This window comes from Clarias gariepinus, chromosome 14 (assembly GCF_024256425.1).
Source record: "Clarias gariepinus isolate MV-2021 ecotype Netherlands chromosome 14, CGAR_prim_01v2, whole genome shotgun sequence".
In the NCBI taxonomy this organism is placed as follows: domain Eukaryota; kingdom Metazoa; phylum Chordata; class Actinopteri; order Siluriformes; family Clariidae; genus Clarias; species Clarias gariepinus.
Genome location: NC_071113.1, coordinates 11,068,961 through 11,075,529, shown reverse-complemented (window position 1 = coordinate 11,075,529; position 6,569 = coordinate 11,068,961).

The following is a 6,569-nucleotide window of genomic DNA, read 5'->3' as shown; positions in this document are numbered from 1 at the left end:
TCACTCCTTCAGCCACCGCCCGCAATCTTGGGGTAACCGTGGACAATCATTTGTCATTTTCCCCATACATCGCTAACCTTACTCGCTCTTGTCGATTTCTTCTTTACAATATCAGAAGAATTCGCCCATTTCTTTCTTCACAGGCTACTCAGGTGCTTGTTCAGTCCCTTGTTATTTCAAGACTGGACTACTGCAACTCACTCCTGGCAGGCCTGCCTCTGTCCACGATTCGTCCTCTGCAACTGATCCAGAATGCAGCAGCACGTCTCGTTTTTAACCTCCCCAAGTTCTCCCACACCACCCCACTCCTCCGCTCCCTGCACTGGCTTCCTGTAGCTGCCCGCATCAAATTCAAAACACTGATGCTTGCCTACAAAGCTAAAAATGGCCCAGCACCCACTTAACTCTCTGCGCTAATTACACCATGCACTGCACCACGTTCCCTCCGATTCTCCAGCACTGCTCGCCTCATCCCACCATCTCTCAGGGATCAAGGGCGGCATTCATCCAGGCTCTTTTCTGTTCTGGCACCTAGGTGGTGAAATGAACTTCCTCTAGATGTCCGTACATCAGAGACTTTGACTATCTTTAAACAACGACTCAAGACTCATCTGTTTCTCCAGTACTTGGACTAACCTCCCCGCCCGGGGGAAAAAAAAAAAAAAAAAAAACTCTTCTTAGTTGTGTTGGACTAATGGCACTAAGTTATTAACCTAGTTAACCCAGTGTAAGTATGTATCCAATTATGTAAACATTAAAGCACTTTTTGTAAGTCGCTCTGGATAAGAGCGTCTGCCAAATGCCTAAATGTAAATGTAAGCTCATGATCAAACCTTGGACCTCTTTATTAAAAAAAAAAAAAAAAAGGCTGGTTTGGGAAACAGGGAAACATATCATGAATAATCCAAAGTAGAAAGGTTAAAGCGAATACAGTCCCTTTTAATCTCTAGAGTAGACTAGTGTGTTATGGTAATTTACACTACTTTACAATCAATCAGAGAAGGAAGACCACATAGATCTGACCCAGGTGATGAACATACTCTCCTGCCAAAGCTTAATTGTGTTCACTTCTGGTAAACCTACTGAATCTAACCGCATTTTAATATTTTATATACAGTAGTGTAATATGGCTATATTTTAATATAGTTAAACCTGACATCGCCTGTCCGTCCACCATGGTCTTGCCCACTTCTGGATGGCAAAGGGATGTCATTTACTTATTATTAGTTTTTAAACCCACATACAAAACGAGTCGCGGTAGCACTTCCAGCAAGAAAACACATCAGCCAAAGTGATGTCATCTAAACCTTCCTTTTGTCTGTGTTGTGTTTCATGGCTAATGCTAGCTATTAGAGAAAATCCCTCCCTAACCCCAGATCAAGGGCACTACTTGGTGTGTGGAGCAGGAGGTTCTCTACCTTACATAGTGCACTAGCTTTCCATTTTACATTAAACCCTAAAAGAGTTAGTTAGCTATTAATTAGAAAGTTAAAAATATCTGTCATATCTGAGCTAATCAGCTAATTATGTTGCATGTATGTAGCACCTTGGTCCTGGAGGAACATTGTTTCGTTTCACTGTGTACTGAACTGTATATGGTAGGAATGACAATAAAAGCCTACTTGACTTGAAAATATTAGTATTAGTGTAAGGCACAGCATATTTTAGAGTATCATCTCACCTGGGGAAAAAAACCCTAAATGAGCTAATACCATCGTTAGTAAACACCATCTAATTCAGGAGGAGTCACATATTTGTAAACCATTTGAGGTAATCAGATGAGGATAACAAATCACATCGTCTATACAGTACCGCTTTATCCTGTATTCAGGGTCACAGGGACCTGGAGCCTATCCCAGGAGGCTGGGTACACCCTGAACAGGGTGCCAATCCATTGCAGAGCACACACATACACACTACGAGCAATTTGGGAAAACCAATTAGCCTAAACTGCAGGTCTTTGGACTGTCAGAGGAAACCTATCAAGCATGGGGAGAACATGCAAACTCCATGCACACAGAGACGGAATTCGAGCCTGGCCGGGAATCGGACCCAGACCGTGGAGGTACAAGGCGACAGTGCTAAACACTACACCACTCACTTTTATGATAATAGATTTTTTTTTTCTGAAGTGTGCATATATTTTTGGCTGACGCTCTATATAAATAAAAGAAAGGTTTGTCTGTATGTTGGTCAGAATTTTCTCTTTTAATGATATTTTTACATTTCATACATTAAAGGACCCAAAACCTCAGTCTCATCAAATTTTCTGTATGTCTGTATTTATGTATGTATGTCACAGTACTTAGGTACTTGCCTCAAGTTAAAACTGCACCAAAAATGAAATCAAAATATGGAGTAGAAGGGACATTATAAGCAGTTATGTGCCAGATTATGTCACAACATCACACAAAACCGACATTCATTGTATGTGATTTTTGGGCTTTGTATGTGGTCTTAAACCTAAAATAATAATAATATTACTGATTAAATTAAAGCTCATCAGCTTATTTTAAGCTTTAACCCTTTAACTATTTTAGCAAAACAACAGCTACTTTCGCTAGTTTTACAATATAGGAGCACCCTCTAAAGATCAAAGTGTTTGTAATGGATACAAAGTAATGACTTGTGATCGTATTGATTTTTTCAGTAAATAATCAATACCAAGACCTATTACTTCTTTGTTTTTTGTTTCTTTGGCTCTTTTTCTACCTTAATGTATCACTCATTGTTTCCCATTACAGTGGGAGTATCTCTGACTGTCTTGCACAAAAACAGGGTGTGATTCTCTCATGGCCAACCCCAACCACAAGGGTGCTTAAGTAGGTGCACTCTCAATTCCTGTTCCAAGCCAAGATAAAATGGAGAGGGTGTTACTGATTATGGTCCTTATTTTTATACAAATTGCCTTCTTCTTTCTTTTCTATATCCTTTTTGTTTTGAGTGTTTGCTGCCGCTCTGATTCTTTCTTCCTGGACATATTTTCGTGAACTTTTAAAGTAGATATGTGATCAAAATATGCATTTAAAATTAACAAATGATTTTTTATCTGGTTAGTGATGTAAAAAAAAAAAATTAAGAACTGTGACAAGAATCGCAAATGATTGAGTCAAAGCCTCATTGCATGACCTGTTCGGCTAAAATGGTTTCCTATTTTGCATAGTATACAATAAAAAACAGAAATTTGGGTGTGCATATAAACATAAAATACGGTTAAATCCAGAAGTAATCACTATGGCTAGGCATAACTTTCAAAGATATGATCGGTTTTGACTACTAATTAGTTTTTCTTCTAGTTTAAGTTCTTTCCTTTATATTTATCGAAGAGGAATTTAGGCCACCCACACTACACTTTTAGAAAAACATCATGCGTATAACACTGTGGTTTTGCCATTTTCTAAACCTCAAAAAACATTTCCTGAAACACTGCAACTATTTCTCTTAAAACCATTTTCATTTTAACACTTTACACACCTTGGTGAACATAAAAGGTTTCGCCTTTTCCGCCCAAAACCAACTTTCCCTTTAACTGACGTGCACAAGTGATAAAGTAGGTGAGTAATTTTAAATGGGCTGAGTATAGTGCTTTTTTTTTTTTTTTTTTTTTTTGCTAAGATTGCTATTGTTAAATGATCATCATCAAATTGATAGTAATTCTAAGGCTTCTCGGGAGAAACGTTAATCTACTTTCCTGTGTTGTAATGACAGGAACAAAAGACAGAAGACACTGCTGAGCATTTCCATAGAAAAGAAAGAGTGTGTCTTTACTAGACTGAAACCGCCACTCTGTGAATGCCGTGACGTTGATCCGGTGGTGCCACACAAACCGCACACAGAACGCAAAAGTCCATATAAGTACTGAGCCTGACAAAGTCTATACAGCGGTCTCACATGTAGACATTTATCCTGATATGCTATTACTGGACATGGACCTACTTTGTACTGCAGAGAGTAATAGTCACCCACCCTTAATACAGACTAAATGTTAGAATGTGAAGAATTGCACAGCACAGCGGTGGCGCTGAATGCCCTACAGACTGATGTTAAGACAGCCTTGGTAGAATTAAAACCAGCTTATCGACCTAATATAGCTGGTGTGATAAGTGCCTAATCTGTTTGGTAGTGCAATCACCCAAGTGAGTGATTCGATTTCATTAATTATTCAAGCCGCAAGACAACAAAATACTGCCTACAATGACTAATGCAAAATCCCAAGACTTAAGATGAGTGGTTCTGTTGTAGAGAGGCCAGTCACCTCATTATTAGTACAAGCTGATGAAAACCAAACAACTGGTATACTGGTTTGCAAATAATATATATTATACTATCAAATGAAAGTTTTATCTTCACTGCAGTAGCACATATTACTTTATACCGTCAAAAACATTTATTAGGAAGAATGTAATGCAATGCAGTGGTGACCATGGGCATTGCAAGACATAAAACTTTACTGGAGTTATTACTCAAATCACACTTTTTTTCCTTGAATGTCTCTATACTGTATATTTATGCAGGTTAAACGCCATTGCGTTGACATTTTGGATTAGGAACAAACCTTCATCCATCCATCCATTCATCCATCCATCCATCTTCAACCGCTTATCCAAAGCCAGGTCGCAGGGGGAGCAGTTCCTGCAGGGAACCCCAAACTTTCCTTTTCCCAGCCACCTCAACTAACTCTGACTCTATGTTCGAAAATGGTATTTGTTATCGACAATCCATGACTAGCACAGAAATCCAATAACAAAACACTGCTCGGGTTTAGACTAGAGAGGCCATTCCTCCCAATCATGCCCCACCAAGTATCTCTGTCATTGCCAACATTTGCGTCCCCCAGCAAGACTATGGAATCCCTTAGTGGGGCCAGATGCAGTACTCCATTCAGAGTCTCCAAGTACTGTAGGAAGAATACTCTGAACTGCAGTTTGGAGCATAAGCACAGACCACAGTGAGTTTTCCTCCATGGTCCACAGGCGCAGAGAGGTGACCCTCTCATCCACTGAAGTGTCTTGTAAACTCCAACGTCGTGGCACTTAGCCGGGGACTCGTGAGTATCCCCACACCCGCATGGTGCTTCACACCCTGGGCAACTCCGGAGAAGAACAACCCCTATCCAGGAGTATGGATCCAGAGCCGATGCTATGCGTCGAGGTAAGCCCCATCAGATCTAATTGATAGCGCTCCTCCTCGTTTATGCATGTTTATATTGCACTTTGTAAATCACACAAGCAGCTTCTCAACTATTCATTTTCTGCATCCAAAGGTTCAGTAAGGACAGACAATGTTCTCCCCATCACCAGAGTTAAAACTGATTGGTAATAATAATAAAAAAATTTAACTACAGTGATTGGCACTGTCGCATGGCACCTCCAGCATCCGGGTTCGATTCCTGCCTCGGGTCCCGTTTCTCACCCACAGTCCTATAGACATCCAGATTAGGCTAATTATTGTTCTCAAATGGCCTGTAGTGTGTGAATGAGCGTGTGATTGTATGTAGTTATGCCCTGTGATGGATCGGCGCCCCGTCAAGGGTGTACCCGCCTCGTGCCCTAAGTATCCTGGGATAGGCTAACGCAGTATAGACGATGAGATGAGAAGAAAGTACTGGTATGAGTGTGCTGTCACTGATATTATATATTGCATCCATACATCTAGAAATCTCTGTAGTCCAACTTGGGACCATAGACGCCAATGGTGATCATTACATTTATTTCCATTTTCACAACCATGGTCAACATTTGCACACACACACAAAAAAAAATAATAAGGAAAATAAGGAAATCATAATAAGGAAAAAAAAAACTTCAAGCACTGAGAGGACATGCAAACTCCATGCACACAGACGCCGAGGCGAGAATCAAACCCGGACCCTGGAGGTGGAAGGTGATTACACCATACAGTATAATAGATATGTGAAAATATGATATGTTAAATAGTGAATTGTGAAATCACAGGCCTGGCATGGAGCTGCTGTTGGACCCCAAAGCCAAGTCTTTAACTCTGCTCATTAGATTCGTTCTTGGATTGGATGTTCTGGCACTTTGCATGTTATAGTTGTCTTTCTGCTCCTGTCCATCCGATCCGCACACAACTAGGCACAGGTTTTACCAGGGCTTTAAGAAACCTACTACTGAACCACAAAATCTCACTGTGCATGTTTGTTTTGTGTTCAAATGTATGCTGTATGAATAAATGTAAAGACTTCAAAGATCACTTTAAAGATCCAAACTTTTTTTCAGTGCATGTCACAAGGATCATATGCTAACACAAAATATGTCAGAGAGTACACTACTGGTTGGTTAAAAGTAAGAAATGATCAGTAGGTGGCAGTAATTTCCTTGTCATGGTGTTGCAGCAGAAAGGTCCACTAGCTCCATCTACAGGATTCTGCAATTAGTGCCTGGTGGAGAAACAGCTGGACTACAACAGACTCACAACTTGGCACTCACAAAGAAGGCAAATGTTAGACACAAGTGTGTGTGTGTGTGTGTGTGTGTGTGTGTGTGTGTGTGTGTGTGTGTGTGTGTGTGTGTGTTACTGATAAAACTTTCCAAAAACCAATGAACTAG